Source organism: Amaranthus tricolor, chromosome 17 (assembly GCF_026212465.1).
Source record: "Amaranthus tricolor cultivar Red isolate AtriRed21 chromosome 17, ASM2621246v1, whole genome shotgun sequence".
NCBI lineage: Eukaryota > Viridiplantae > Streptophyta > Magnoliopsida > Caryophyllales > Amaranthaceae > Amaranthus > Amaranthus tricolor.
Genome location: NC_080063.1, coordinates 20,373,837 through 20,386,115, shown reverse-complemented (window position 1 = coordinate 20,386,115; position 12,279 = coordinate 20,373,837).

Here is a 12,279-nt window from a genome sequence, read left to right as displayed (position 1 = left end):
AATTGATGTTGAAATATTGTGAGCACCCGGTGACTGATGCAGAAATGATTGAACTCACATTATCTACTTTTCATCCATCAAACATTATTCTGCAACAACAATATAGGGAAAGAAATTTCAAAAGATATTCAGATCTGAGTGTAGTACTCTCACTGGCTGAACAACATAATGATCTTGTCTGGAAAAATCATAATATGAGACCTATTGGATCTCGAACTATCTGTGAGACACACTCTACTAAAACACATGTGCCTAAAGCACATGCTGTTGAAAATAAAGGTCGTGGAAATTATAATAAATCGTGGTAGAGGACGCGGAAATTTCCGAGGAAGAGGACGAGGACAAGGTCGTGGAAATTTTAATGGACATGGTAGAAAGTTTCAAGGATTTGGTAGAGGCCACTTTCCCCAAAATTGCCAAAATGGTCATTACAATAATAATTCTCGAAGGGGAAAATAAGTTGGATATCAAAATAAAAATAGCCATCAAGAACGAAAAAAAAGTATTTGTTACAAATGTGGCATGACGGGGCATTGGGCACATTTGGTAAAACATTTTCTCTTTAATCAAATCGTCACATTTGGGGATCTCTACCTTTTTTCCTATCTCTACTATTTTGTGATCAAGTGTTAGTATGCAAAATTAATTAATCCCTATGTTTTAGGACTCTGCAATATTATTTGTGAACACCTTTATTTCTGATTTTATTTAAATTAACAATAACTTTTCTCTAATTCATAATTTTTGAACACCCTTATTGCTAATGATTCAAATTTACAATAATCTTCTTTAGATTTCATAATTTTTAAACACCCTTATTCCTAATTTGATAAACCAGTGTTAGATGCTCAGCTTGTTGCTCGACTTTCTACCAACTTCTTGTAAAAACTTTTTTATAATAATAATAAAATCAAATCATTGATAAAGCATATATATATATATATATATATATATATATATATATATATATATATATATATATATATATATATATATATATATATATATATATATATATATATATATATATATATATATATATATATATATATATATATATATATATATATATATATATATATGGGAGGAATCCAATAAGAATGATGTTGAAAATAGGAAGGGTAAGAAGAAAATCTATGATTACGATTAAGCCAAAAACACATAACTGTAAAAGTAACTATGTTACACAGAAAAGTAATAATGACATAAATTTTTAGATAGTTCTTACTTTATAACATAGTATTTTTTTTTGTATATATAGTTTCAAAACAAAATCAAACAAGAATCATTCTCATCCTTCTTATTTTAAAATGCTTCTTAATTGATCATATATATATATATATATATATATATATATATATATATATATATATATATATAAACCTAGAAATAAAAGCAAGAAAAATTAAAGGATTATAAGACGTAAACAAGGGAATAAAGAAGAGCAGAAGGAATACCTATTAAACATGGACACAACAAAATACACGTCAGAGACAATATAGAGATCACAACCCTTTAAGAAGAGAATGAGGATTTCGTTCTCAGGTGTCAAGTCTAAGGTTTATTATTATAATAAGGTATTTCATTTCATCAGAAAGTGACTTTTACAAAAAAGCCAATGAGAGTCGAGCAACAAGTTGAGCATCCACACCTTTTTAAATATAAAAAGCTAGTCTCTGATAATGTATGCTCTAGATTTATAATAATAATAATAATAATAATAATAATTATAATTATTATTATTATTATTATTATTATTATTATTATTATTATTATTATTTATTTATTAATTATTATTATTATTATTATTATTATTATTATTGCTGTTGTTTTTGTTGAATAACCAAAACCAATTCATCCTAATTCCTCCTTAATTACTCCATTCATCTTCCTTTCAACTTTCAGATTCGATTTTCGTTTCTCCTCTTATTTTTATTTTTTACATTTACCATTTACGATTACAATTACAATTACAAGCACTTGATAAGGATTTGGACCTTCATAGTTACCCGAATGATTTTATTTTATACCTTCGTTCCTTAATGAAAATGCCACAAAAAATGTTCACGGTAATTACGAAAAAATATAATCTTTTAAATAGTGAATATATTAGTTTATTGAATAATAAATGTGATGGAGAAAAATTAAGAATCATAAACATTTAAAAAAATATATTAAAAAAGAATATTAGTGGAAAAAATATAGGGATAAAAACTAATGAAAATATATTTTTATAAAGTTAGCAGGAAACATGTGAGGACCATAAGAAATATAAAAATGTTAACTTGAAGTTTGTATAAGATATGAATAGAACCATTCTTTATTGAACAGCAAATAGAACACCCAAAACTAGCAAATAAAAACTTCTTTAAGGAACAAAAAGATTTTAATGAGCAGTACTTTGTCTTTGCATAAATCTAACACTAAAAATGTATTGTTAGGGCTTGCAAGTGATGACTTTAATCCTTTTCGCATCATAAGTAGTACACATAATATATGACATTTTTTTTTAAATAAGGCATGTGTTATTGACATTGTTTTTTATCACTATTTCGTCATGCTTATAAGCGTGACTAAGTCTGTAACAACCTGTCATTTATGACGTCATTGAAGTCATTATTTATTTATATTAATGACTTTTAAGAGATTTTATTATTTATATTAACCACTTTGAATTTGTTTAAATCAATGATGTGATCATATGTACAAACGTTGACACAATTTATTAAGTGAAAAATATAAGAACTTCCTTATAAATATTAGGCTTGTATACTAAGATAGTCATTGTTTCAGTGTCCTAGGGTTTTAATATTAGGGGAAACGAAGGAAAAAAAAGGGAGAAAGAAAACCTTCATCCTATTTTCTTCTTTCACGCCTCCCCTCACTATTTTCACTCCTCTGCGGCTCTGCCTCTCATTCGTGCCTCCCTCCGCCTCAATACCACTACGCGACACCATTCAACTTTATTGCGGTGATTGTGGGAGCTTTTGTTATTGTCATTGTTGTGAATTCGATCATTTTTTTTTATTGTTGTTGGGTATTATGGTTGATTTGGTTATCATTGTTAGGCTTGCCAATTGTAGTTGATTAGGTTGATGGTTGTTGATTTTGCCTATGGGGATTAGTACATGGTTTGTCATTATTGTAGTAAAGTATAGTTATTATTGTAGTTGTTAAAGTAAAAAGTGGCCATATATAGTAGTTGTATGCATGGTTGTTGCAAATTATTATTAGAAGTGCTACTTGTCTTACTCCCTAGCGTGTTATTATGATTAACTTTGAATGATGTAGTAAATTATATTACAAGATCTCCTCGTTATTACTAGTATATATTCATTATCATTTCTAGTGTTATGATTTATATTGTATCAATTGAGCATTATGAAATTAGTTCATGTCATTATATGATAGTGTGATTGATTCTTGTTGATTTTAAGCAACGATTTACATGATCGATACTCTTTGCGTTTGATTGATCGAAAATTTCATTTCATTGTTAAGTTGAATTTGATGTTGTAATTCATGAGGGACTATAGGTGAAACAACCCAAACCAACGTAAACAATATAATAATATTGTCTACAAAGCATAGCGGAAGACTTATAGAAGTCTAGGCTGAATCCAACCTGTAGCTCAATAGCCGCATTAAACCAATATCAGAGTATTTAAAACTTTTTACATAATTAAGTGATTATTTACAAAACATTATAAAATCATTACAATTTAATTATACAAATATCTAATTTACAAAATGTATTTCCAAAAGAAGTCCTTGCCTCGTCCGAAACACATAATACATGTAGGCATCCTTTCCACCACAGAGCTAACCTGAAAATGGATCTATCTTCCGTAAGGGATAGGCCCCTTCAAAGACTGTCAACAATTGAATTGTTGAGTAATCCAACAAACTACTATATTTTATATACAAGTCGTTAACAGACATTTTCAATTAAATTCTTTGTTTGCTCAATTGGTAACTCTTTATAAAAGATTAATTTATCAAAACCCAAACTCTTTTAAAAGACCGTTTGATATCGATATAAATACAACTAAGAACCTTTGGTTCATAGTGAATCAAAATACGGCTATAACTTTACAAGTTAATAGCGAAAATCAAAATGCAGCTATTACTTTACAAGTCAATAGCGAAACAATACGACAAATGAAACATATGATTTCATTTGCGAAACAAACAAAACTTTATATACCATACGTATTTATTCAAATCTCATATTAAAACAATGATATAACAACACTTAAAAATGTGGGAATATATGGACTGTCTGGAAGTAGGCTTGATCTAAATCCTGAGAACACGGGTGATCGTCATCACATAAAATACGGTTCTTGCAAGAACGAAACGGGATCGAGACCGATCCGAATAATCATTGCCTATTATTAAACTATAGGATTTCACAATAATCCAAATATAAATATCCGTTGCCAATTCTCAAAAATAGACATTTTTCAATGTTGAACATTTCAATATAAAATGAATCAATAAATCACTTGATTTTCTTTGAAATCAATAACCATAACTCATTTTCATAGAACAATATATTTATAAGTTCATATTTATAAAGCTGTGAACATACAAAACATAATTTTGATCAAGGACTAAAAGCAAAGTCAAACGAAGTCAAAATTCAAAATTTCGAACACCAAAAATCAACTTAGAAAACCAAAGAACTTCATTGATGCATTTAAACAAACACCTTGTGTACATCAACTTATAACGCCAAAAGGTAACAATCCAAGCTTCCTTTTTCATCACCATCAATAATTCTCAAAAAACTCATACTATCCATAATTACCCAATAAAGAAACATAAAATAATCTTAAATACTTCATTAAAGAAATACCAATTGAAATCCCAATTTGAACAATTAATCTCATGATTGGTTATTCTCGATTTTCATGACAGTTTGTTAGTATTTTGATCATAACTCTCTCATCAGAACTCATTTGGGGGTGATTCAAGTGGCTACGCAATCCTGACTCAGAGTTCTACAATTCTTATGAAGACATTAAAACCCAAAAACAATCAGAATGGCCCCGAAAATGACAAAAAAGAAAGCTTATTATCGATTTTCATGACTGCATGTTAGTATTTTGGACATAACTCCCTTATACGAACTCATGTTGGGGCGATTCAAGTGCCCACGCGAACTGCGACTCGGAGCTCTACAAATCTTATGAGAAACCAGAACCCAAAAACAATCACAACTGACTCGAAAAGGGCCAAAATAGAATGCTCAGTTTCTGTCAATATCCAATACTAAATGTTATACTAGAAACCAAATAACCCAATCAACCAATACTAATCAACACTAAAAACAACCCAATTACTAATTGAATTCGTATACTCATCTTAAATTTAAGTTGATACTTAAATTTAAATCAAAGACCTAAATTGAATCCACAATTACTAAATTACTTTAAAACATTCAATTAATACTTAAATAGAATAGTTTGTGGGTTACCTTTGAGCAAATTCTTCTCAACACTTTGTAATCCACCCAAAATCAAAGATCTACTTCACTAATACAACCAAAAAGAGCTTCTATTAAAAGAACCTAACAATTATACATATAAATGTCAAATTAATGTTCTATTAACCTTTAAATCAACATACACATAAAAGGAGGAAGACGAATATGAACTCACTGTTACCAAAAGAGGATGGAGATGAGGTTTTACTTGATTTCTTCAATCCCAGAATTTTCTAATTTCCAAAACAATCCCAATTAGTTTCCACTTGCTCAAGAAATCAGATTATTCAAGAAGAGTAGATTGAATTTCTTCAAACCCTAGTTATTGGGGATTTCTAAAATGATGAGATTCTATGTTTTTGTTTTCCATAAACTTGAGATGGTAGAAGAAGGAGATGAGTATTGCTTTGTAAACTTTATACAGATTTCACTCAACTTGAGATGACTCATGAATATTAGATGAGTCATAGGTTTTGGTGGCTAAATTAGGAGTGATATGGCTTCCTACACATATTTATCAAGTATGAGGTGTATTATACACCCATACTTTTCGTCGTATAATTTATTTTGTCCCAAAAATAATAAATCTAATATCTAAAAATCTGAGTAAAATTTTACTTTTAAAATGACAAACTCATTTTACTTATTAAAATAGTAATTTTTAATAAAGACGTTTTTATAACTGTTTCAATAGTTTGGCAATTTTTAAGTGGTTCCATGGTTGATTGTTTGCTGACATAATTTGGAGCATGTTTGAATAGTTGAAGATTTGAATTCTTTGACATGTAAGTTGCTCTAAGTAAGCTTATTATTTTTATTTAAAACTTATGTAGGTTTCTTGTTCATTAGAGGAATGAAAAACTTTGCTTTTGCTAATTATTGTGGCTTTCAGTAGGATTATGGAAGTTACAGGTACATACACGTAGCAATTGATAATGATACCCTTGAACTTAGAGTGGTGTAAATGTGTAGATTGGAACTATTAGTTGAAGATGAGAACGATCCCCTTATTGATGAAGAAAGTCTTATCTTTACTAAGACTCAAAATGACTTCCTTATTGATGAAAGATTAGATTATGTTTAATTGGAATTCGAATGATTCCTTTATTGATGAAGTTTGGATTTTTGATTGAGATACCCATGGGTCTTAATAACCCTTAGGTTTTCATTGTAGAAAGTTTATATTTGAGATACATGTGGGTCGTCTTGAAAACCCCAAGGTTCTCTTTAATAGAAAGTTTATATTTGGCATACCCATAGGTCTTACAAGCCGCAAGGTTCTCATTGATAGAAAGTTTATACATGAGATACCTGTGAATCTTGTAAACCCCAATGTTTTCATTGATTAGAATAGTTTATACTTGAGATACCTTGTGAGCTTGGTAGTTCCAAGGGTAGACTTTGATCACGCATATTAAGGTAGACAAATTCCATAAGGCAATACTTTACCATTGGGATTGGGTAGTATTTTAACACCCTTAGTTGATCAGTTGATACATGTCTTATAAAGATGTTATGATTTTGAGAAAAGAATTGTTGAGCCTTGCATTCCACTCATGAAAACATGATTCAGATTAGAAAAGACATAATAATAAATAAAGATGAATATTACTAATTGTGTTTTGTGTGTTATGGAATCACCTTTATATCGTGGTACAAGATAATGTTATCTATTATGTTGGCCTTATTATAAAAAAATTAATTTTAAATAGTTAAAGTCATAAGATATATATAACAAAATATAATAACTTTTATCATAAAAATCAATAATATAAAAATAATTTGAGGGGATAATTCAACAAGCTAAGGTTACATGTGCCAAACATAGGTATTTAATAAAGGAATAAGAAAATTAACAATTAATTAATTTGAGGAGATAATTCAACAAAGTGACACAAGGCAAATCATGAGAACTAGGATTATATCCATGCTATGCACGGTTGAGGTTCACTTTTGTTTTTTTACAGATTGTTTAGGTTCGTATCATGTAGGACATTTGACAAAATTTAGCAAAGTCCTCATATAGTTACTTTTACCACTTATTGGATATGCATAATAATAATAATTAATTAAGGCATAAGCATTAGCAATGTTATACTAAATGTAATCATAATGTATAAAGTGCTTATGAGTTATCATAGTGATACACTTGAAAATGTATTATGACTAGATATTCCCTCTTAAATTGGATGCTAGAATTAAATCTTGGAAAGGTATACTGAATGGCCGAGGGACTCTTAGGTCGCACTCTCCTTAATGGGTATGAGTTTCCACCTTCATTCCCTTATCGTTATTTTTTTGGATTAATTGGTTGTTATTTTTTTACAAGTGATGAGGGCTGTGTACAGTTAAGTGGGAAATTGAATGTTTTGATTGTTCTGTGATTTTACATATATGACTCTGTATACTGGGATGTGATGCTTTAATGTATTGTCTTGAATTGTTTCTGTTAAAGATTGCACAAAGAAGCAATCTAAAGAAAACAAATGAAAGGGATGCAAGAAAAAAAAAACTGATGTATTACAATTCCATTCAATGAATGTATTATAATGAGAGGTATTGCATATATATATATATATATATATATATATATATATATATATATATATATATATATATATATATATATATATATATATATATATATATATATATATATATATATATATATATATATATATATATATATATATATATATACAATGGGTAACACAAAAAGGAGTTAGTTACTGCAGTATAAACTCCTTAACAACCTTATAACATAAAAAAATAAACACAACCTATATCCTATATAAGAAGCTGAATAGCACTAATCTATACAAAGCCTTGACAGTAAGCTTTTGCATAGGAAGGAAGTTTTGAAGGGAAGTTGCTTCTTCTGATTGATAGAATGCATGGGATCATGCTTCTCTGACAATGTACACCTTCTGCCATCTATGATCTTGGACTGAAGCCTTAACCTCCTACATCATCATCCTGGTCTTCTATATCACTATCTTCAACAGCCCCCCTCAAACTAGGAAGGGGTTTAGACATTCCTAGTTTGCCTATTAACTCATTAAACTGAGCAAAAGGCAGAATCTTAGTCAAAATATCAGCTAACTGGTGTCTAGTAGGTAAGTATTATAGCTACAAGAGTCCCTCCAAGACTTTGTCCCTAGTGAAGTGGCAATCCTCCTCTATGTACTTGGTTCTGTCATGAAATACAGGATTCCTAGCAATGTGAAGTGAGGATTGGTTATCACAATGTAAGGCATTAACACCTAACTTAGATAACAGTCTTACTACCCATGTGACCTCTACTACTGCAGCAGCCATAGCTCTATACTCAGCTTCAGAGCTAGATTTTGACACAATTGCTTGCTTCTTGGACCTCCATGAGATAGGAGATTTGCCTAACAAAAGAATATAACCAGTAATGGATCTTCTACTATCAACACATGATGCCAAATCACTATCAGAGAAGTCTTGTAAGGTAATGTGCTTGTCTGCAGAGAGTATTATCCCTTGCCCACATGTAGAATGTACATAATTCAAGGTATGTTGGAGAACATCCCAATGGGACTCTCTTGGGTGTTGCATGAACTGACTTAGTGTGTGTATTATGTAGGAGAGATCTGGCCTAGTGTTTTTAAGATAATTCAGTTTGCCTACGAGGCTCCTATAAGGTGTTGGATCAGACAGAAGGTTTTCATTATGTGCAGACAATTTGAGATGAAGAGGTAAAGGAGTTACAACCCTTTTAAAATTTTTAATCTTACTCTCTAAAAGAAGTTCTTTAGTGTACTTGTGTTGATGTAAAACCAGACCATCACTTGTGTATGATACCTCAATTCCTAGGAAGTAGTTCAATCTTCCTAAATCCTTTATGCTAAAGGTATTGTCCAAATGTTTCTTAACTTTGCTGATTTCAAGATTATTATTTCATGTGATGATAGTATCATCTACATAAATGGCTATGAAGGTCATGTCATTGCCTTGTTTTTTGATGAATAGGGAATAATCATTTTTTGATTGATAATACTCTAGGTTTAGAAGTTCTTGAGCAAGCTTGGCATACCATTGCCTTGAAGCTTATTTTAAACCATATATGGATTTGGACAATTTTCCAACTTTGTTGATGGATTCATAAATAGTATCCAGGAGAAGGTGTCATATAAACGTCTTCTCTGAGGTCACCATGCAAGAATGCATTGTTGTCATCTAATTGTTTCAATATCCAGCCCCTATTGGTTACCACAGTTAATAGACATCTAATTGTGGTCATTTTAACCACAGGGGAGAAGGTTTCATCATAATCAATCCCATGTTTTTTATTGTACCCCTTTGCAACAAGCCTAGCTTTGTATCTTTCAAGTTCTCCATTGGCCTTGTATTTGATTTTGAAAACCCATTTAGACCCAATGGCTTTCTTCCCTTTGGGAAGATCCACTAAGTTCCATGTTTTGTTCTTTTCAAGAGCATAAATTTCCTTATCCATGGCTTCTTTCCAGCTAGGATTTTGCATAGCTACAGCATAATTTCTTGGTTCATAATGTTGTTTTTGAATAGAGTTTGCTTGTGCCTTATAATTGACTAATCCACACCAGTGTTTGTTAGTAGTTTTATAATGATAATCTTGAAGATATGATGGTCTCATGGTTTCTCTTTGTGATCTTCAAGGAGATGATTCAATTATGTCAGTGCACGTGACATTTTGATCCTGTGTTTCACATATATTTGGACCCTCATATTGATCAATGCGAGGTTCTGTATGATTGGCCTCATTGATCAAATTAAAGGGATCTATAGTGCTCTCATTGTAATTGGTACTAGCAGGTAAGAATATTTGTTTTGTAATATTAGAACCTTCCTTTTGTTTGTTATATTGGTAAGGAAAGTAATGTTCATGGAAAACAACATCTATTGATACGAAACACTTTTTGTTTCCAGGTTGTTAACCTTATAACCCTTTTTTCCTGGGTAATAACTAATGAAAACTCCCTTTTGGGCTCTTTGCATAAGCTTGTGTCTATCTCTTTTGAGAGTGCTTACAAAACATAAACATCCAGACACCTTTAGGTGCGTATAATGTGGCTTTTTGCCAAACAAAATTTCATGAGGAGTTTTATTTTTTAGAATAGCCAAGGGCATTCTGTTTATAATGTGCAATGCACATTTTGCACAGTCTCCCCAAAAACTTAGGGGTAAGTTGGATTGAAAAAGTAGCTATCTAGCTGTCTTCATAAGATGTTTTTGCTTTCTTTCTACTACCCTATTTTGTTGGGGTGTCTCTGGACAACTAGTCTCATGTTTTATTCCTTTTTGGATATAAAACTCCATAGCCTTTCCCTCACTTACTTCCCTAGCATTATCAGTACTTATTGTTTTAACTTGTAGGTCAAGTTGATTTTCAATGTAGCTCACAAATTGTCTGAAAATTTCTGCAAAATCTAATTTATGTTTAATCAAGAAAATCCAAGTCATCATACTATAGTCATCTACAATAGTGATGAACATGGAGCAATTAGTTCTAGTGAGGTACCTAAAAGGTCCCCAAATATCAATGTGTAAGAGCTCCAAAGGTGTGGAGGTTTTTGAAAAAGAATTAGAATAGACACTTCTTGTTTGTCTTGCTTGGGGACAAATGGTACAAACAACATTATCATGAACAATTTTTCCATTTATTTCAGGAAACAAAAGATTTTGTTTGTACATGGGTAAATGCCCCAATCTTAAATGTCATACTTGGCTTTATTTACTAAAGAATCAGAGAATACAACAGCAGTTATTGTGTCTGTATCACAAGTATTCTTCTGCATTCTGTCCATTGAAGACATGCGTCCATTCACACCGAACCCTTCATCTTTCAAGACATATAGTCCATTTTTTGGTTTACCAAGAAGCCAAGACTTCTTCTTCAATACTTCCTATACAAAACACCCATCATTATTGAAAGAAATAGAACACTTGTTATCTGCAATTAACTTGTTTACTACAATCAGATTGAACATAAAATCAGGGACATAAAAAACACATCATAAAGAACTAATCCATTATGAAGATTAACAGTTCCTATAAACTTCACACCTATTTTTCTGCCATCAGGTACTGTAATGACATGTTCCTTGTTGCTTGTTGCTTTGTAACTAGAAAAAATACTCAACAAATGGCACATGTGGTCAGATGCATCACTGTCAACAATCCATTCATGCTTCTTAAGAGAAGAAAAACAATATGTACTTGTGAGTTGTGAAGTATTGGCATGGGTGTTATTGTTCTGGTTTGTTTGATTATTCAACATGTCTAGTAGCTGTTGATATTGAGTGGATGTGAGCTTGGTTGTCATTAATCCTCCTTCTACAGCAAAATCTTGTGCAAGGTGTGCAGTAGCAGGCTTTTCACTCCCTCTTTTCCAGGTGTTCCCTTTGAAATTTGCAGGGTTTCCAACAATCTTCCAACACCTATCTTTTGTGTGACCACTAATCTTACAGTGATCACAAAAAAATTTTTGTTTCTTGGCTTTTCCCTATTCTGAGTTACTCTTGTAAGAGACTTTTTCTTGGTATTTTCTTTTATCCGCCCTTCAAGCTATAGAATCACTTGCTTCTATAGAACTTATATCAAGATGTGTTTCTTCTTGTAGAAGAATCCTATAGGCTTGAGCAGAAGTTGGTAGTTTAGTCATCATTAACATATTTGAACGTACTTACCCAAACTTTTTGTCAAGTCTCATGAGGAAACTAATCACTCTGTTATTTTGCTACATTTTATGCCACGTCTTTGCTATCTCACAAGAACATGTGTTA